The sequence below is a fragment of the Mustela lutreola genome, chromosome 16 (assembly GCF_030435805.1).
Source record: "Mustela lutreola isolate mMusLut2 chromosome 16, mMusLut2.pri, whole genome shotgun sequence".
In the NCBI taxonomy this organism is placed as follows: Eukaryota; Metazoa; Chordata; class Mammalia; order Carnivora; family Mustelidae; genus Mustela; species Mustela lutreola.
Window position 1 is genome coordinate 4,703,298 of NC_081305.1, and position 21,992 is coordinate 4,725,289.

The window sequence follows — 21,992 nt, forward strand, 5'->3', positions numbered from 1 at the left end:
TGGAACCTGATGGCAGGATGGGAAGCAGCTAGAGCAGGGAGGGGCGGGGAGGATGCTGTCACATGGACAGGGCTTCAGGCGACAATGTTGACCTGATTCCTGTCTAAGTAGTCCTCTCTTTAGCTTTCCCTCTTTCCCATAAAAATCAGGGAATTCCTAAGCTTAAATCTAGATGTGGTTCTCAGCCCTGTCTGCACATTGGACTGTCTTCGAGAGCCCCCTCTTTTTTTTTTTTTTTTTTTTTTTTTAAATAACTGGGCCCTATTCTTTTTTTTTTTTTTTTTTTTTAAAGATTTTATTTATTTATTTGACAGAGAGAGATCACAAGCAGGCAGAGAGGCAGGCAGAGAGAGAGGAGGAAGCAGGCTCCCTGCTGAGCAGAGAGCCCGATGTGGGGCTCGATCCCAGGACCCTGAGATCATGACCCGAGCCGAAGGCAGCGGCCCAACCACTGAGCCACCCAGGCGTCCCAACTGGGCCCTATTCTAATTCAGTGGGTTTGGAGGTAAGGTCTGAGATTAAGGATTTTCTTCACCTGCCCTGGTAATTCTAGTATGCAGTTCAGTTGACAGAAGCATGACAGAGTCCAAGGTCAAGAATGGGAAGGAGGTGTCAGTGTTGAGAGAGGCTGTCTAAGTTCCGTGCTGAGGGCCTGTGGGGGATCAGCGGCTCAGCGGGAAGGGACACTGGGATCAAACCCATCTGTTGGCCAAATGCCCATGAGGCTATCTAATCTCTCCAGATATGGATGAAGAAAGAAGCACAGAGAAGGAAGGAAAGTCCAGAGTCATTCAGTGAACCAAAGGTCAAATCCGTGCCTCCTGGATTCGTTATCTCCACTTATAATGAGTTCTATTACTCCAGACCCCCATCGCTGAGGCCCCCCCTTCTCCCCTGCTGTGGTCCAGCCACTGATCACACCAGACCTCAGCTCATGACCTGTTCTCGTGTCTCGTCTGACACCTGTACCTTGGGACACCAGGGGGCGGTGATGTGGGCATGGGGAGGGCCGGGACTGGAGGATGCTGCCATCCATCCATCTGATACAGGCACAGGTACACCCAGGACCGAGGTGAGGGGTTGCTTTGTCAAAGTGGATGGGGGTCACATTGCGGGTGAAGACACAGAACACATCATGATTGGGGGAGGCTGGAGGCTCAGTGAGGGCTGTCTTGTCCACAGCTTTCTCTCCGGCCCCTCACATGATGGTAGGTGCAGCGAGGGGACCCAGTATATATTTGTCGAATGAGTCTGTGGTCTTAAATACGGGAGGTGGGATTTGGCATCAAAGGCCAGGATGGAGAGGACATGTGAGGGCTGCAGCTCTACGGGAGTGGTAAGAGGGACCGGCTGGCTGACTGATGCCTGACCCTGCCACATGCTAGATGTTCCAGAAGGGCAGGGATGGACTGATCTCCCTTGTTCTCCAGGACATCGGTAGCACAGCCGCCTTATGACATTCATGGATCTTAGGTACTTTTACCTTCATTGGCCCTTCCTACTGAAATAGATTTTCACAGGTTTTAAAATTTTCTTTCTTTCTTTTTTTTTTTTTTACTAATGTGAGGGAAAGAAATTATAATTTTCTTTGACACTGAAAGTTCTTGTTCTGGTTTTAGGACCCTCAGCACTGTGCTTCTGGCACCTGATGGGTGATTCATCTCCAATCCCCAGTACGTAGCACAGCGCTGGACACATGAAGATCTGATGGATGGATAGAGGAATGGGTGGATGGATGGGTGGGTGGATTTGTAAAATTAATATTTAGGCCAGGTCTAAGTGGGAAAAACCTGTGCAGCTTTTCCCAGGACACTTTTTTTTTAAAGTGTCTGTGGCATCTACCATAGAGGCTGGCATAGAAGACCCTTTTAGTGTGTGAGAAAATTACTCTAAAGGGAATAATGTGGGATTGTTTTTTGAATTCTCACAGTGTGTATTGTGGCCTGATGTATCTTTAGATGGAGTAATATGTCCACAGCTACATTTGCCTACCATCCATCCACCCATCCATCATCCAATCCCCTCCCATCACTTTCCATCTGTTCCCCATCCACCCTCCATCCCACATCTATCCATCCATCTAGCCATTTATCTGCCTTCCATCTGTCATCCATCCATGTGTCCATTCTCCATCCCTGCATTTATCCATCCATCCATCCATCCATCCATCCACACATCCATCCATCTGTCCATCCATCCACACATCCATCCATCCATCTGTCCATCCAATCATCAATCCATCCAACCATCCATCCATCTATCCGTCCATCCATCCACACATCCATCCATCCATCTGTCCATCCAATCATTCATCCATCTGACCATCCATCCATCCATCCATCCATCCATCTACCCAACCAACCACCCATCCGTCCGTCCGTCCATCTGTCCATCCATCTATCCATCCATCCATCCATCCATCCATCCATCCATCCATCCACACATGCATCCATCCATCTGTCCATCCAATCATCCATCCATCCGACCATCCATCCAACCATCCAACCATCTACCCAATCACCCACCCACCCATCCATCCATCCATCCTCCATCATCTACCCATCCATCCATCTTCCAACCACCCATCCATTTATCTATTAATCTACCCATCATTCTCTATCCATTCACCCATCCATCCATTTATCTTCCTTCCTTCCATCTATCCATTGATCTTCCAGACACACAGACAGCCAACAATTATTGGGTGAGTGGCTTCTATGTGCCAAGCATGATATAGTCTAAATTCTAGGGATATGCTAGAAAACAAAATAGATCCAGCACATGTATGATTATAAAACTGTGCTAAATGTTGGGAAAAAAGTAACACTGAGCCTGTTGCTTGAAAGGGGAGTGGTGAGAGGGTCTGGGTGCCCAGTCTGGGGAGAGTAATTAGGGAGGAATTCCCTGAGAACTGAAAGCAGATGGGAAGTTAATAAGAGGCCAGTGGTGGAGGGAGCAGGGTACATTTGTAGAACCAAGGGAAGGTGGGTGTGGCTGGAGTGCAGGGAAGGGCTGGGGAGAACTATTTGCCATTGGGCTCCAGAGGAGGATAAGAGTCAGATCAGGCAACACTTTGGGGGTTACAAAAGGCATTTGGAATTTACCTTGAAAGTAAAGTGGAGTCTAGTCAAGAAATTGGGTTATGTTTAAATCTACTCTTGAGAGAATTCAGAAAAAAAAAAAATCTTTAAATATAGAAAACATTCAACACAACTATTATAGTCTTTGTTAAGACCATTATCTGATTCTTGCATAAACTACAAAGCCAGTTTCCTTGAGCATCCATTTAGAAACTCATTATTGCTTAATTAAATACTCATTCTATTAATTCTATTCAATGTTTTAACCCCATTATGTAATTCAAGATGGAAAATTAAATAGATTAAAATGAAATAGTACCATTTTATATTTCGAGAGCAATGCTCACTTTGTGATTTAAAAACAATAGACAGACATTAATTTAGCATACCAGAGCAGGAGGAATTATTGATTGTAACATTAGTTCCTTTAATTGGAAAAAATAGATAAAGTCACTTTTATGTTAAACTGTGTGGCAAATCAAATACCAGACGCAAAATGTATTTTTACATAATCAGTGTGGGTGACTGGCTTGGGACATACTGAGGCTCATTAGATCTCTCCCTTGTATTCAGAACGGAGTATTTCCTTCTGCTTTCTTTGACAACATGGGGTGAGTTTTGTGATGGACCTTTAGGAAGAGAATGCCTGGACCTTCCAGAAAGGTCATCCATCATCAGGGGGAAGAGAGGTTACCATTTTATTTTACACCAAGAATAAATTCTCTTCCTCATTGAGCAAATGGTTGGTTTTAGGTTAAGGTTAACCTGAAATTGGAAGTAATAATCAGCAGGGTAGAAAGCCACAGGTGGGAAAGAAGTGACAGTGTGTGACTTTAAGGGACTGGGCATCTACATGCTTGCATGTTTGACAACTGGATTCCAGGTTCATGAACTGTCAACCATGATGTTTCATAGATGGTGAACTTGAAAAGTTTGATGTAAACATTTGGGTCCTGGCTTTGGGAAATTAAATGATAAATTCCCCAAAACTTTTATAAACCTGAATTTCTCTTTGTGAGGTTAAAAGCATGCAGGGCAGATCATCAGAAACTTAACTTGCAAATAATTTTATGAGTCTATATTTACATAAAGGATAGAGCTCATTGGAAAAATCTGATCTTTTGCTGATAGCCTAATGGGTAGAGACTGTGATTGCTAAGAATATGATATTATGTTCAAGGATCTTGGTACATTGCCTGGTATAGGGTAAGGACTCAGCATTTGTTAGTGAGGATGTTGATGATGGGATTTGTTTTGTATCGTATGAAATTCTTACTAGTAAATTGGAAGATATGGCTCAAATTCTTGTGACTCTTTCTGTACTTATGGTCTGCCTTTTAACGTGTAATGCACAAAGATACTTGCAATTGGTGTCAAAAAGCTCTTCTCTTTTCAGTTATGTATATCTGACACTCATATCCTTGCTTATCCCTGATTTTTCTCTAACAACAGGCCCTTTATTGCCAAGGCAAATGATGTTAACCTACAGCACCCACATTTAGAAGGGATGGCTGTATTAGGTATCTGGTTTCCTCTATCTATGATTAGGATTCACCCCAGGATATAGAAAAATGAAAGAACTCCTTCTAGTAAATATCCTTTAAGGGTCTACTGCATGCCGAGGAGTCCACCAGAGGCAGGAAACAGAGCAGTAACTGAAAGAGACACTATTCTCTCCCCTCGGGGGATTGGAGCTCAGTAGACTGACACATTTCCTCCCACTCACCCCCTTTCTTTATATGTTTTGTTAACCTATGACATATCCAACCATATTGTTTTCTACCATTTCTCCACTGTCATACATCCAAAGCTGCACCTGTAGCCAATTACAGATGCTTTTACATTTACACATGATCTGATTTCCAGCTAATGGTCATTTCAATAAGTGGTGGTGGATTATTTGGATGGAGAGAACAATGAATTATATGGAGAGAACAATGAATCTTGATCCCTACCTCACACCATACACAACATGTGGAAGGTAAAACTGCAGTGGTTTTAAAAGAAAACATACGAGGACATTTTAATTCACCTTACAGTTAATGTATATAGGCTCTATATATCTACGTAATACATAAAATACTTTAAGTACATAAAATAATACAAAACTATAATTATGTATGTAAAGTTCACATAATAGAATATACATAATATTTAAATGAAAATTTTAACAAGTACACAGAGTTTTAATAAAAGTTCATTTAGTATTTTAAAGAAGATTTTATGTCTAAGAAATGATTAACAACAGAGAACCACATGGGTCTCTGAAGGTCCTTGGCTGAAAACCTTCAGCCAGCCCTCAAGAACTGGACCTACTGAGTCCTTCCCTAGCCATGTCCCAATAGGACATGCATAGGGAGGCTCCAAAATGACTGCAGAACCAAGACGGGAGGAGAACATACAGGAGCCTACCAGACCATAATGGCCCCAGACATTGCTATATGGGACTCTTCTCTCCACTTGGTTAAAATTCTGTCACCTCTAAATACCCCTTTCTCTTTGAAGACGAGAAGCGGTGCCAGAACTTTGGTTTTCAACACTCACAGAAGACAATTCACACAGGGAGAAGTAAATCCGATGCTAGAGCCCCGGATCCCAGCAACTATGATCAGAGACTTCCTTCCCTGTCCTCTCAAGCAGAGACAGCTTGGGGCATGCGCCTCCCAGCTGTGAGCTTCTGGAGAATGAGGTTTTTTGTCTCTGATTTCCCCAAATGCCAGATCTTTCATAAGGGGAGAGCACTATATGTAGAAGTTAAATTTTGTTTTTGTTTTGTTTTGTTTGTTTTTGAGAGAGAGCGAGCACACATGAGCACATGCATGCATGAGTGGAGGGTGGGGGGTGCAGAGGGAGAGGAAGAGAGAAAGAATCGTAAGCAGGCTTCACGCTCAGTGTGGAGCATGATGTGGGTCTTGATCCTAGGAGCCGTGAGATCATGACCTGAGCTGAAACCAAGAGTTGGACGCTTAACCTACTGAGCCACCCAGGTGCCCCATTTTGGGACCATTTTAATCTATGAAATAAATAACCTAAAAGAAGATGATGTCCCTGTACATGTGTCTGAGAATAGCGGCCATGTCGTCTCTCTCCTCAAGGAGAAAAAGACGAGTGAACGAACTGTAGTTCGGATGGCAGAAACTATTAATAGAGTTTTACGTGCTGGTGGTCAGTGTTCCTTTTCTGAGGATCCTAAAAGAAGATCCCAGCCCCTGCTGAGAAGACTGCTCTAGGAGGCCGTTTGTGTCATGGGATCCCAGCTTCCTTGGCCAGAGCTGAATGGACCCAAGAGTGTGCCTGACTCACAGGTGACCACAGGAACAATCAAGGTGATTCTCTACGAGTGTGAACTCAGAGAAATAGAGGTTATAATCAGAGATCCTAAGTTTCTGAGTAGCTGAGCATGGGGGGACTTTTTTATTTTTTTGTCCCCCGGATACTCATGACTAGATGCAGGGAGAGGCAAAAGAATGGACACAATGAGAGAAGAATGGAGAGCTCCCAGAGCACTCAAAAGACAAAAGACAGATGGGGAATCATTGGTCTCCCACTGGTTTTCCAGCCCCAACCCCATGCCCAGGAGGTTCCCTACACCTCTTGTCTGCTGGATGCTTCTGGGCCTGTCAACAATGGCTTCACCAGCCACTTTGTGTGGGTTTCTTCTGCTCCTAATGCAGCCCTGAGGAAACCGGCTCTGGCGGATGTCTGCCATTCTCAGCAAGTAAATGTGGCCTTTTTGATGAAGATTTGGGTCCACAGATGTCTCCTCAAGGATCTTTTTTCCCTTTGCTACGGAGAATTTCAAACATTTATAAAAGCAGCCAGAATAAAGAGCCCCTCGTGCCCACCATCAGGCTTCAGAGATTTTCAGCTCGTGCCCCCCTGTGCTTCAGCTACACACTCTCGTCTCCTCATTCCCGTATCATCTGGAACAAATCCCAGACGTATCATTGTATCTGTAAATATGTCACTGCGTGGCTCTAAAAGATAAAGGCTCTTTTTAAGAAAACATAATCAAAGTCCTTTCTTGATCCAACTAACATTAATTTCTTCTGATAATTACTGTTTTTCTTTTGTGCCAGATACTTTGATAAAAGCATTTGCATGTTCTCTCTGTTATAGAGAGAGAGAGTACCTACCCGCTCTGGGAAAGGACAGCTATAAAGGGACTTTGTAGACACCCCCCCCCCCCCCCCCGTGTTGGCAGTGTTTTCTCAGTTCAACGTTCAGGCCAGAGAAGAAGTGTAAATGGTTCAACAATGATAAGGGACCAGCAGCCCAACAACCGAGCCAAGAGCAGTCTCCAAGCTTCCCTGGCATCCCAGGCAATGTGGTTCTCGATCTGGGGGTGGGGGCAAGGCAAAGATCCCCCAGGTTGGTGTGACCCAACCCCCCAGAGAAGCCCCGGGCTGGAAGGAAAGCTCCGTGCCTGGGGGGGCTGCCGTCTGTGGGTCCCCTTCTATCAGGAGGAAGGACCGAGCGTCCCCAGCTTTCTGGCTGTACAGGGGCAGGGCGATGGGCCAGTGGTCCAGGAGGGAGACTCCGGCGGGGGTCGGTCTCCTTTCCCGCCCCGTGCACACGTCTCTGTGTCGACACATTCCCCATAAGGAGCTGCCTCGCATTGCAGCACATTGGAGGGGCTGAGCCAATGACTTTTTTTGTTGTTTTTTTAAAAGATTTTATTTATTTACTTGACAGACAGAGATCACAAGTAGGCAGAGAGGCAGGCAGAGAGAGAGAGGGGGAAGCAGGCTCCTGGCTGAGCAGAGAGCCCGATGTGGGGCTTGATTCCAGGACCCCGAGATCATGACCTGAGCTGAAGGCAGAGGCTTTAACCCACTGAGCCGCCCTGGCGCCCCGTGAGTCAATGATTTTCAAGGACGATGCCCAGCCAGGCCTGCTCTCTGGGGGCCCGGCAAGGCACCTGCTAATGCCCATTTCGTCCCCCCGCCTCTGTGATCTTGCTTGCAGCGGCCCCTCCAATCTGCCAAACGCACACACCCATGCGTGCGAGGGAAGCAGTGAGTTTTCAGGAAGAAGATGCTCGCGTAACAAAATGTGCCTTTTCCTCCACGGAACAAAATGATGGGGACACAAAGCCACTGAAGACCGACTGGAAACTAATGCAGTGGAGGGGTGGTTGTCAAACTGTGTTCTTGGAAATCAAGGACGTTTGAGGGATGGTACGGGGGTCCTTCCAATGGGTCAGCCCCCACCCCCAACCCCTGAAACAGTAAGACTTAAACAACCTGCATCATGTTTGGTCTGTTTGGAGTTAGAGTTTCTGCTCAAGATTTTGCCTGAAAAAAAAAAATGTTTTGCTGTAAAAAGAAGTTTGCACATCATTGCCTTTGGGAATTTGCATAACAAATATTACATCAGATAAAGAGAGAAAATTAAAATCAAGGAGCCAAGAGGCCCACATCCTTCCTTTTCTGAATACCAGGTGTGGACACATTACTCCATCTGACAGGAGCATCTCTTCCTCACTAGAGTTTCTCTCTTTAAATAAATGAGAGAAAGCAAAACGCATTCGTACATCTGACGAGATAATTGGAAAGTTTAATTTTGAGAAGAAGAGAGATTTTCTGTGGAGATGTGCATCCAACCGCAGACACTGGAATCTGGATGAAGAATGACTTTTCTTTTTTAGGAGCAGCAGCATGGTGGGCTCCAAAGGCTTTGGGATTGGGTTGATGCAATTCTGCAAATTTGTAAGCGTGGAAACTTTGGGGAAGTGGGGGCGCTTTTGGGCCTACCTCGAATTCGTGGGTAGATCTTATAATGTCTCTGAGTCCCTGTCTGACTCTCTGAGAGGTAGGGCGTTGGACTAGAGCACAAGGTTCTTAACACTCATTACATACCCTTAGAAATGGTGGATGACCCGGGGGCCCGCATTCACAGGATTTCCTTGGGTGAAGCCCCGGCATTGATATGTCTCAAAGGTCCCCCACATGATCTCACTGGGCACAGCTGCTTGAGATGACTCTCAGGTCCCCTCCTGGTATTATGATCAGGGGTTAAGAAGAGCTTCATGATCCCCTCCAGCTCACGCAGGGTCCTAACAGATGAAGACACCATTGTGGGAGTCAGAGGACACCACTGGTGGAGAACCTTGAGAACTCTTCCTTCTACACTCGGCTCTACAGGGGTCATCGGAGGTGCTAAGGGGAGCAGTGGAATACATAGATTTGCCAATGAGATCACAGGGCTAGGGCCTGAAGGTTGTGGTTTTCAGCGTCTTGAACAGGAATCTGGAGCCCATTAGTAGTTAGCCCATTCTCCTCCATCTGGCCCCGGAACAGCTACGAATCTGCTACCGCCACGGATTTGCCCTTACATTTCGTGCAAATGGAATCACGCGACAGGTGGCCTTGTGGGTCTGGCTTCTTGCACTGAGCTGAGTGCTTTCAAGGCTTGTCCGTGTCGCAGCAGACATCAGGACTCCGTTCCTTTTTATGGATGAATGCTACCCCACTGTATGGACAGACCACAGTTCGTAGACCCCTTTGTCCCCTGATCAACACGTGGGTTATTCCCTCTTTCTGGCCATGATGACTAATGCCGCCGTGAATGTTCACGTACAAGGTCTGGCGTGGACTTGGGTTTTCCTTCTCCCAGGTAGACAGCTAGATGTGGAGGAGCTGGGACGTGTGCTGACTCCATGTTGGCAGGGGTGTGGACTGAAGTCACTTGTCAACATGCATGTAGATCTTACGCACCCCCTTTCAAACACACGGGGCTGTGTCCTGTTGGCTGGCTTCCAGAACCGCCTGGTCCCTTGGGTGCGGAGAGGCTATACTTGAGATAAGGCCTCCCCCGTTGAATGGTATTAAGTTTGGGAAGGGAGAAGTATCCATGTGGGCCCTGTCACTTTCAAATCCTTTGGCCAACCCACTCGAAGCAGCCTCCTCTTTCCCACTTTGCACGGGGTCCTTCACAGGGTAACAGAGACACGACACAGACCCCTGGAGCTCGTGGAGAGCAAGCCTTCCTTCCGACAAGCCACCTGCGGCCAGTGCTAACCAGACAATGTACGTCTTTAATCTCCCGAGCTGTGGGAAAATCGACACGCTTGGTTAGGCTCCTGATGCTAACACCTCAGCACAAATAAGGACAAGAGAAACCGTCTGCTTTCATTACAAGGGATTTGTACAAATTCATACGTGGAATTGACTTACAGCTTCTAATTTATATTTAAATCCCAAATGTCTTAAGTCAGAAGCAACTGCTCTCTATCCATCGTCTGTGTCTGGACCATTGATTCGTGCTTCAAATAGACCCCAGGGGCCCAGCTGTAATTCCCATCGGCATATCCACACATTTCTTCCCAGAGGTGGCTTATGGAGTTTCGGAGAACATCGCGGTCCCACAGGGAGAAGAGATAGATGGGAATCATTCCCTTGGGAATCAGCCCCGATGAGAGATGCAGGATGAGGAAAGTGATTCCCTGTCCTTTCCCTGCTCTGATACAGGATGGAGGGACAACAGAAGCCTGTGTGGGGACAAGGGTGCCAGATGGCCTTCCCTCACACTGACAGAGACAAACGAGCAAAGTGTCTCACGTTTAATGCCACAGAGAGCTCTATCATCTGTTGGCTGTGTGACTTTGGTCAAGAAACAACCTTTCTGTGTCTTGATTTTCTCATCTGCAAAATGAAAATAAGAAGGGTACGTAATCTCCTTGGGTTGTAACGATGATAAAGTGAGAATATTTATAAAGGCTTAGAGGTGCGCCTGACGCATAGCAGCGTGTGGTCCCTGTTACATACAATGAACACAGATGAAATGAGCAAAGAAATGAAGTTTGTTACCCTGCACGTGGTCGTAAGGAACGTGAGCAAAGAAATTAACTTGGCTCTTTGGGGAGATTTTTGGTTACAGTAGCCTAGATTTGCTCAATTGTATTTCAATATAAAGTTCCCTTTCACATAAACTGCTTAGAGTTGGTGCCACTGAGAATCAGAAGTATCTTTTTTTCCTGATTGTATTTTCTTTCTTTCTTTTTTTAAAGATTTTATTTGTTTGACAGAGAGAGGGAGAGCAAGAGAGAGAGCATACAAGCAGGGGGAGTGGCAGGCAGAGGGAGAGGGAGAAGCAGGTTCCTCGATGAGCAGGGACCCCGATACGGGACTCGGTCCCAGGACCCCGGGATCATGACCTGAGCCGAAGGCAGACGCTTAAACGACTGAGCCACCCAGGTATCCCCGATCATATTTTCAACCTAACTTATGGTTTCTCAACTGCAATACTATTGACATTTTGGGTTGGATAATGATTTGTTCGGCGTGGGGGGGGGCACTCAGCAGCCCCTGGGCCTCTGCCCACTGGATGCCAGGAGCGCCCACACCGCAACCATCAAAATCCAGACGCTGCCAGACGTCCCGTGGGGTGTGTGCGCACGTGTGTGAACTCCTCCCTGGCTGAGAATCACTCATCCAACTCAACCAGGCCAGGGGTCCCCTAGGACCATCCACCTCTAAAAGGCAGCCCACCAGTCCCCCAAGACAAGATTTGTCATCACATTGGCCCCAGACTGAAGTCTCAGAGAAAAACGCGGAAATAGCACAATAACATTTTCTGGAGTAACTGAATCAGACATTGCCAGGAACACATTCAAGGGTAAAACCGGAGACTATAATTATTATGAAAATTATTGATGCAGTTTTCATTGCTCTACAATTTCTGAATTAGCGACGGATAATCCCTTTTATAAAAGAAGAAAGGTAGTTTTTCTTGCTTTCTCTTCTTCCTGACATGCGCCCGCCTCTTGCTTTTCAATCACACGCTCCACGCCCCTGTGCGGCCAGGGCCCTCCCGGCACCACACACAGACTCCGGGTGGTAGCTGTGCCATAAGGAAGGACGGGCGGGCCTGCCACGGGACGGTCCTGCCCCCCCGAGGGGCGTTCTCAGGGGGGGCCCAGAAAATGAGGGCCATTTTCCACTTGGTCCAGTTGAAGCTGTCCTCAGACTCCCGCTGACGCAGCAACGAGCGATTATGGCCCGCGGCCCAGGGCTTCCCCTGCTCCTGAAACCCTGTCGACTGGAAGTGTGAGCCTTGGGCCAGGTGCCTGGGCATCACCCGGGAGCTGGTTAAAAATGCAGAGTCGGGGCCGCTCCCTAGACCTCCAGCATCAGAACCTAGGTGACAGGGAGCTGAGTCAGGCTGGCTGGTTTCCAGAACCTACTGCCGCCTGGTCCAACTGAGAAGTTGCTCCCAAGCCCTTCCGCCCACAGCTGTCCTCCCTGGAAGCCAGAGAGACTAGGGACCTGGTGGCCGTGAACTTCGTAGTCCTCCTTCAGCATCCTCTCTTGGTGCCCTCCGTGCTCTGGCTGGAGGGCTCGGCTCCCTCCGGAGAGGGGGGAGCACCCCCAGCTCCTCCTCAGGCTTGTTCCATCTCCTTTACCCTCCTCTCAAGTCTGTAAACGCGTTGGAGACCCAAGCAGCACAACAAAGAAGGAGCAGCCTCAGCTCTGCTCCGCGCCGCCCCCCAAGAGGGGCCTGCATTTCCTCCCCTCCCCCTCCACTGCGCAGTTGGGCCGGAGCACTATATCCACATTTGCTGGGAGGGCTGCGGACCGTGGAAGTAAGCGTTGGTCGTGGGTTTGCAATCAAGGAACAATGTAACTGGTCAATGTTGAGATGTAAGGAATGGAGAAAACATCCTGTTTAAGAATTCGTATTGGGTCTGTTAAACAGGGGCCGGGACCCTCACCCCTGACAAAACGGGGCCCCTCCCGGTGTGGCTCTAGCTACCTGGGATGTCGCACCTGACACCTGACGGCCGCAGGGGGTGGTGAGGAGGGGAACGGGGCTGGGATTTGAATAGGGAAAACAGGACGTCTCAGAGAGTCCAAGGATTTTGAGGAAAGGTGCCATTTTCAGCTTGACTTTTCTCTGCCAAGTGACAGGGTGGGACAGTGGCGCGGAGAGAGCCTGGGACGGAGAGAAGCTAAGGGGGAGAGAGGGGAGAGAGACAGACAGACAGACACAAAAATAGGGGGAGATGGAGGCAGAGAGGGAGGAGGAGGGAGGGGGATGCGGGGGGGGGGGGAGAGGCTGGGGGTCCCGGAAGACACAGGCTTGCAGGAGCCCTGCCGGGGAGGTAAGGAGGAAGAGGCGGGGAGGAGGAAGGCAGCAGTGGGCAGAGGGGGAGGGGGAGCGGAAGATGGGGGGAGGGGTGGCTTAAAGTCAACATGTTGCTTTTTTTAAATAAGAAAACTTGGGCAAATCCAGAGCTGTGTTCCTGCCTTTTCTCAGCATTCCCAGGGGCCTTTGTTGGTAGTCAAGGAGAACACAAATTTCCATATCAATAGAAACCCGGGTTCTAGCCTATCCGTCTGATCACTTCCAGCAACAGCAGGGCACACCGAGAGCCAGGATCAGTTGGAGAGCCAGGATGGGTGGCGAAGCCCAGGATGGAGGGTGACAGTGACTGCTGTCACCCCCCAGGAAAGACACTGGCACGTCCTGGGCCCTGGTGTTGCCCCTAGTCACGACCATGAAGTCTAATCTTTTTGCAACAGTTTCTAAAATCCTCGCGTTAGGCAAATTTGGACCCGGACCCCCAGCCCCCCCACCCCAAAAGTCTCCCTGAGTCTCCCTTAGAAGTCTCCCTGAGACCCCAGGGCTCTCACGGCCCTGGGAGTGCCATTTGCTCTTAGGCTTCTTGTAGGGAAAATCCACGAGTGAGTCCAACAGCACCCGGCCAGGCTGGTGTGAGCTAATGTCTAGGGGACGGCATCTGTGTCTTCCTTCCAAGGTCCTTCCCAGGTGCAGGCTTCCAGGGTCCCCACCACCCGTTAATTTGTTGCCGTTACAGTTCTGAACCCAAACTACTCCTTGAGATAATATCGGTCGTGAATGGGGGAGTCAACCAAAATTTGTGGTGGGGAGCCTCACTGTGCACCTTATATGAACTTCGTGTCTGTGGCGCGTCTCAGACGGTGGCCTGCCCTTGGCCGGGGAACAGGGACCCTGGCAGAAATGGGGGTGGCTCCCTTTCTGGGCCCCCAAATCACTTCCTTTTTGGCTCTAGCGCCCCTCTCGGCCGCGCAGCAGAAACATCAGCTTGCCAATGCTCACCACCGTGGGTGGCGCTTTTCTTCGCATGTCACAGGTGAGGGGGACAAGACAGGCCATCCTGGGGGCCCACCTTCCAGAGATCCCTGAACATGGCAAAACCCACGACTGCCATTCCTCTGTCAAGAACGTCAACTTCCTAATGGAACACGGTCCCTTGACGGTTCAGCTTTGGGGAGGCTCAGAAGGGACTTGGTGTGACGCGCGCAGGCACACGCGCACGGGCACACGCACCGCTGCAGGAAGGGAGCGTCGCCAAAGTGGGTCAAGTCGAGAGTCGTTGCTATGGCAGCGCAGCAGAAGAGGAGAAGCCTCCCCGGGCTAATCACAGAAGTGAGCTTCCACCCGGAACGTGCAAGCAACCTTCCACAGTCTGCACTTGGCGTGTGGGAGGAAGGGTAATGTCATTTCTGCCCCAAAGGAAGACAGGAGGCCTGAAGTCACATGGTGGCGCGCACCCCTCCACGCCCTCCCGGGAACAAAAGAACAGGGAAGGATGGAGGCCAGCGAGTTGTTCAGCTCACAAGCTGGTGACCATGTCAGGGGGGTACTGCCTTCCTCTGACATAACACGCATCTGGATAAGAGGCCACCGGGGACGTGGCGGTGGGGGAGGGGGTGTTGCATGGCTCGAGATCTGGGGAACAGGCTGCAGGAGGGGGACTGGGCTGAACGAGGCAAACTCAAATGGGGCAAGTCTATCAGCTTTTGCAAGAAATCCATGCCCCGCTGACGAACGGCGGGAAAATGATGCTGAGCAGAGCGTAGCAACGAAAGCTACCATGGGTCCGCTGTCTTGAGTTGTGGGCTGACTGCTCACCCCGCGAGGTGGGTTCCACTCTGAGCCTTAAAGACCCGTTTCTGGGCTGGGAAGTGCAGAGACAGAATTCGCACTCGGGGCTGTCCGAGCCTGGAGTCTATGCGCTACTCCTTCCTGGGGGCTTTCGCAGAAGTTCCCGCATCCCCAAGTGACCGGTGCGAGCAAGTCACACCATCAGCCTCACTGTCCCCATCTGTACAGTGCCAGGTCTCCTCTCGCGGGCAAGCGGGACAGCCATGGGCATGCCCGCGGGTGGTGTGGCTGGGGTTAAAGACAGGAAGGGACCCGCCATCCGGTTTCGAAGGAACGGCCCCACGAATTTCAACTCAATGTTCCCCTCCCTTTTTCTTGCATGGGATGAGGGGAGGGTCCTTTTGACTCTTTTGTTACCCTCATTGTCCAGGCACACCAAGGCTGTGCTGAGTTTATAGGAAATGAAGCCGTCTCCTGTTTTTTTTTTTTTTTTTTCGTCTCCTTCTGTTTTTGTCGCCCCTTCCCAGACCCCACATGCCTCTACTGTGTCACCACCAACAGGCCACCTGCACGGACGAGCGAGTTCTATACGGCCGCTGCTTCTGGTGGTCCAGGACTGCAACAGGGCAAGTGCGGGTGACTGTCCATCACCCAGGGGGACCTCCCCACAGAGCTTTGCTCAGGAAGCCACACCTGGGTTAGGGTACTTCGATATAGGGTAGCTCAGGGATGGCGAGAGGACTGGGGAGAGGGCTGGGGCACATGGGGCATGGAAGGAAGTCAGGGATACAGTTGGGTTCAAGGGCGGGTCTTCTACAGGTGGGGGTCCAGACAGAAGGGCCCAGAACACCCAGCTCCCTCCACACGGTATTAGCTCCTGGATCCCAGCTGAGCAGTGAGCTGTGAGGCATCCCTCACCTGCTCCCGCTGGTTCCTTCCACACCTTGACTTTCCTCGGCTCCTCTTAGAAGCTCTGCTGCAGGTTCAAGTCCAAGCCCACAGAGCATGGGGCATATGCGTCCCCGTCTGCCCAGTGTGGCCCTGGGATCCCACTTCTCTGCGGCCCCATTGTGTATGCGAGCCCTTGCACGGGTCCACCATTCTACCTCTGCTCTGCGCCCCAGTGCCGGGAGCCTCCCGGACCATGACCCTTGTCCTCTGTGTTCCGGCGGGAGGCCACTCACAGTGGGGCGGGCCTTCCTCCACGATCCGGGAGAAATCCGCGCGAGTACAGAAACCAGTGAGGCTCATAGGATGAGAAGGGGAAGGAAATTTGAAGGGACTTTGACCATATTCAAAAAAGGATCATACGGTGCAATTTAAAATGCTCATATGAGAGAGAAAAAAAAAAAAAAAAAGCCCCAAACAAAACAAAACAAAAAGCTCACAGCTTTTGGACCAAGCATTTCACTTGTGAGGGTTTATCATATAAAAACCTTCATGTATGTGCACAACGATACACATTCAGTCATTTTAATTGCTGTGATGTTCATAAAAGGGAAAGCCAGGGACCACCAAAATGTCCATCAACAGTGGGTTGGTCAGACTGTGTGGGCTGGGCTGCCTGTGGAACAGAACAGGATACAGCGGCATCAGAATGAATGAGGGAGCTAACCGCTCCGCAATATCGATCAGAAGGAAATCTACTGCATTGGAGGATGCCGGCAACCTTGGGTTTACTTAGGAGAAATAAAACGGGCTAAGTTAGTGAAATTGCGAGAACACGGGCCGCTCCAGGGGCACATCTGAAGGCAGAGCTGAGATTGTTCGTTCCTGGACGGTCGAAGCCAAGAGCACGGTTGGAGCTCACGGGACTGCTGGGTGGGTGGGTGGGGGGGCCTGCGGGCGGGTTCTGCTCCCCGTGGCCCTGGTTAAAGGGCCCCCCACAGGTGAAAGGTATGAAAATGACAGGCCCTACGGAGGCTTGGCAACCAGTCCCCAGGGGAAGGGTGACATCTCTCTGTGGGACTCCCACTTAGCAGAGGGTCTAGGGAGACTTGTTGGGGTGTGTGTGAATGAGCGGCCGTGCTGTGGACTAAGAATGAGGTCATGCGGGATCACTTGAATCCAGGCTGCGAGAACTCTGGGATGCTGGCGACACGCTCCAAGTCGCCCCTCGTGTGAGCAAACCAAGAAGCTGAGAGACCCCGTGTCTGCGGCATTCCAGCCGGAAGGAACCAGGGCGAGGGAGGAACCCAGCCTCCAGAAGGCTTCTGTGAGCTGCCTCGGATTGCTAAACGTTCGGGAGGGTTTCTCTGCCTTCTGCTGCCACTAAGAAAGGCCAGGATCCAAAGCAGGTACCAAAGCAGGTAGCAAAAGCCAAAGGAGAAGACCAAAAAAAAGGTCACAGCAACCACGACGACGGGGGGGGGGGGGGGGGGTATTTCCCGAGGGAGGGTGGTGTCGCCTTCAAGGGCGGGGCTCCCCATGCTCTGTGCGGCAGCACAGCCTCACCTCTGCCCGAGGAGATGAGGAACGTCGCTTCTCCCATTTTACAGAAAAGGAAAGAGGGGGAAAAAAAATCCTCATAAAATGACAACACAGGGCATGCATCATGGGATGCTGTTTCTGCGAGTCAAAAGTTAAGACTGGAGAGAGAGGAGGAGGAGGCACCTGCAGAAGTTGACCGACACGTGAACAGGGGTCACCGCTCCGGTGAGTGGAGACATGCCGGCTTTTTATACTATATGCACGTGTGATAGTTAAACGCCGTTTTTTTTTTTTTTTTAAACAATGGAAATCAATTATGTTTTAGTCAGAAAAAACATGTTGGAGGGGATATAGTGCTAGTGAGTTCAAAGTGCATTGAAAAGTAAGTCGTTTTCAGGAACATTCTAGAAAAAGCAGAATGATGTGGGAGGAGCCGCTGTCCAGGATGCTAAGTGTCACCTGGTGTGTGGCTGCAAGGATCAAGACAGTGTGGGGACACCTGGGTGGTTCAATGGGTTAAGTCTCTGCCTTTGGCTCAGGTCATGATCAGGTCCTGGGATCGGACCCCGCATCGGGCTCTCTGCTCAGCAGGGAGCCTGCTTGCCCCTCTCCCTCTCTGCCTGCCTCTCTGCCTACCTGTGATCTCTGTCTCTGTCAAATAAATAAATAAATAAAATCTTTAAAAAAACAAACAAACAAAACCTAACATGGACCTGGGGTGCCCGGATGGCTCAGTCTGCTGAGCACCCGGCTCTTGGTTTCAGCTCAGGTCAGGATCTCAGGGTCATCAGACTGAGCCCTGCATCAGGCTCCGTGCTCCAGGGGAGTCTGCTTCTCTCCCTCTACCCCTCCCCCACTCTCGTATTCTCTCTCTCTCTCAAATAAATGAAATAAGTCTTAAAAAAAAAAGAAGCTAAAATAAAACCCAAAACTAATGGGCACCTAACAGGCGATCCAGCATTCAGGTCTTGGGCATTTACCTAAGGAAAATGACCTGCACACGAATGTTTGCAGCAACTTTGTTTGCAATGGCTTCAATTAGAAACTGGCCCGATGGCCCTTGGTGGGTGAACGGTTAGACAAACTTTGGTGGAAGGCTCTCGAGGGCACTCTGCTTCGTGAGGAACTTCACTCTCAAGAGAGTTACACAGTGTCTGATTCCACTCATAGACCATCCGTGGGACAGACTGGTGGTGACCAGGGGACACGGCCGGGTGTGGGGGGAAGGTAAGTTCAACTATTATGGAGTTCTAAGAGGTACTCTTGACACTTATGAGCATGGAGGCGTATCCTGGTGGTGGAGCTGATAACCTAAATCTCTACGTGCGATCGGCGCAGAGAACCCCCCCGTCCTCCCCCCACACTGGTGGAAACCGGCTCAGCTCTGGTTGACAGCATTGTTCTGGGTCCACCTGGTCTCGGTATTACTCTATGCTTATAGGAGACATCACCAGTCGGGGAGCCGAGGGAAGGGGTCAAGGGTCTCTACATACTGTTTCTGCAACGTCTTATGTGTCTGTAATCATTTGAAAACGAAAAATTAAAAAAATGTAAAAAAAAAAAGAAAAATAAAAGAAAACAGTAAAACAAACAAAGAAAAGTTAGAGTAAATCGCTTTTCTATGTAAGCCTGAAGATATGCATTTTGGCGTTATGGGGTCGATTCTGCTGTCAGTGTGGAGGGGGACCAAACTGCTCATGGCAGAATCCCATGGCACAGGCCAGCACCCTCATTCCAAGTGCACCCCATTTTGGGTGGCAACGGTTTTTAGTTGAGAGAGGGAGAGAGAGAGAGAAGGCACTTCAAAATGCTACTAAATGTCTCCCAGGAGCAAGGAGCTCAGCAAGACCCCATCTCCCTCTGAGTAAGTAAAATGCTAACAACAGAGAAACTAAACTCTGTCAGTGGAGAAATGGACCCTTATAAGAAGCCGCCCCATGTAACGTTAAAACGGTCTTTCCTAATCTGGGTAGCTTGGCGTTTTAGAAGACTACGCATCACCACGTTCAAAGCCACGCTTTTCAGACATGATTTTCCACAGTGAAAGCAGGGAGGGGGTATTTTTGGACGCCCGGAACCAACAGACACAATGGGACAATTCTAGGATCCTGGGCCCACATAGTTAACTCAGGTGGAGCCTTTATTCCGCCAAGAGCGATGGGCTCGCCCCATTCAGTGTCAGTAATGTGAGTTCAGAGGTGACAAAATGTCACCATCCGTGGCCGGTCTTGAGGACAATTTGTAGTTTCCGATGGAGGGCCAGCCGCACGACGGACCTGCTCCAAGGGGGCACCTCTCCGGACCCATCTAAGCCCCATGTTCCTTGTCTGTGAACAGGAAGGAGTAGCAGCGCCTACCCCACGCTCTGCACACCGGCCTGCACAGAGCCGCTGGCCGTTGTCACCAACACCCCCATTTCACAGGCAAGGACACAAGGCCACAGGAATTAAGAGGCACGCGTCACAGCCAAGGGCTGGCCAGCGTGACAGAGATGGCACTGGAGCCGAGAGTCCCCTGGACCCAAGCCACCCCCACACGTCGCCCCACCCGCCCTGTGAAGAAGACTCAGGGATGAAACTGGGACTCTCCAGGGATCAAATTAGTCCTTCTGGTCGACCTGACGGTGCAAACACAGAGACAGCTGGAGCCGGCGCGCGTCAAACCCCTCCCCTGCCTCGTCTCCTCCTTGGATTCCATCTCAGGAGATGCCAAGGGTGGGAGTAATTGGGTTTGTTGAGTTTTAAAATCCTGTACTCTCCGACCGTCACGTTCCCGTCAGCGGCACTGGTGCCCTTGCTGGAATTTCAAAGCCCCAAAGCAGCCTTGTCTTATGGACAGCTTTGCCTCGGACTCTGCCCGGCTGGTGAACGATACTTTTAAATCTTCTTTTTGCAGGGGGGTGGTGTGTGTGGAAAGGGGATGTCTGGGAACCATGACCTTGACCCCCGGTTTGATCAAGCAGAGATGAAGGGATTGCCCGGGGCCCCATCTCCCGCGACAGCCCACAAAGTCATCAGTGGCCACAAAGCTGCTTCAACGGGGGGCTCTTGACAAACGCAGAGACCGAATTCTGCCAGGAGCCGTTCCGGGTCACTCGGTGGGCTCCCCTGCGCGTGTTTTATTGCGCGAACGCCGCCGAAAGGCCATCTCGCGGCCCACGTCGATGTGCCTTTCCCCTTCCCTTCCCTCCCAGAGCGTCACTGCCGATCGGGGACCCTGCCCTGTCCACACCGTCCACGCGAAGCTACGTGTCCGCTAAATGAAAGAACTCTGTCATTTTTATGCCCGTCGCCCAGACACCGGCGGAACCTGCCTTTCCCCCGCCGGAACAGTCCCTGGGAACAAGACAAGCCGAGTCCGGCACGAACAGCACGGTCCTCGAGCTCAGGCAGATGAGGTTAACGTGATGTCTTCCTCCAAGCAACGGGGCCACGGAAAGCACAGCAAAATGAAACAAAAGAACACCCAAGCACGCTCAGGATCTTACGAAGTCCTGGACCTGAGATGGCATTCCCGGAGGCCGGGCAGATTTCCATGCCAGCCCCGAAGCACAGGCATGTTTTACTGCCCAGTTACTGCGGAGTCTCATAAATAGAGTTTTCCAGGGAGCAGAATTCTGTCAGATAACCTGAGAGCTTCATTCTGCACCCTTTCCAACTCCGCTTCCCTGATCGCACTGGGTGGCCACAAAACGCCTGCCTTCCTTCCCCCTGAACCGCGCCAGCGAACGCAAGACGGACAAGGGCAGGTGTGCTCTGTCATTTCAGGCCACATGTCACCTGGGCAGGGATGGGTCTCTGGGATGCCATCATCATCACAATGGCCCCTTTATCGAGTCACATGCCAGGCACTCTGCTTGCCGTATATTATACCCGACAATAAAATGCTCTATTTAATCTTGACTGCTAGGTGAGTCCATTTATCTCCATTTTACTAATAAAGAAACCGGATCTCAGAGAGGCTAAGTCATACGTCTACGCTCACACAGCCAGAAAGAAATGGCAGTGCCGGGCTCTCAGGCAGATCTGGGATGAACGTGTGGGTCTTCAGAGCTTGGCTGAATGCCCGGTAACACGAGCTGAATCTGTGCATTGCTTCCCGCCGCCGGTCAGGGAACAGGGAGTGCCTCGGCAGGAAGGGTGATCTGAGGGTTCTCTCAACGACGGAAGCTAAGATACATCTTGGTTACGGACAGTGAGTTCAAGTCTGATGGTCTTAGACTACCTTGTCTACCTCGACAGATTCTCACCATTGCCAGCCCCTTCCTCTGTAGCTAAGGGGCCAGCTCGCCTAGCTGAGGGGAATGGTCGTCTACACGGACGGCTGAGGAGACTTCTAATTGGACGCTGGGCCGTTCGACTGCCTTGCTCTCGCTGAATGGCCTTGAAGAGATGGGATTTAAATTGGGTCGAGGATATTAGTCCAAAGTGAATGAAGTGGAGAGTAGACTTCTCGTTTATGTCCCCAGAGTGATAAATGAGGGAGTGTATTTTTTTTTTTCTAAGGCAAAGAAAATGGGAAACCAACGTGGATTTCAGACACATGAGAAATAGCTTATGAATTTAGATGATAGCTCGGCAGAAATAAATTGTACATCTGTTCATTCAT

General features: G+C 50.1%; 1 protein-coding gene across 1 annotated transcript in view; it reads right to left on the bottom strand.

Moving 5' to 3' along the window:
* Nucleotides 1–21,992, bottom strand: part of CDH13 (cadherin 13) — a 989,149-nt gene that overhangs the window by 93,056 nt on the left and 874,101 nt on the right. The gene's annotated exons all lie outside the window — the stretch shown is intronic.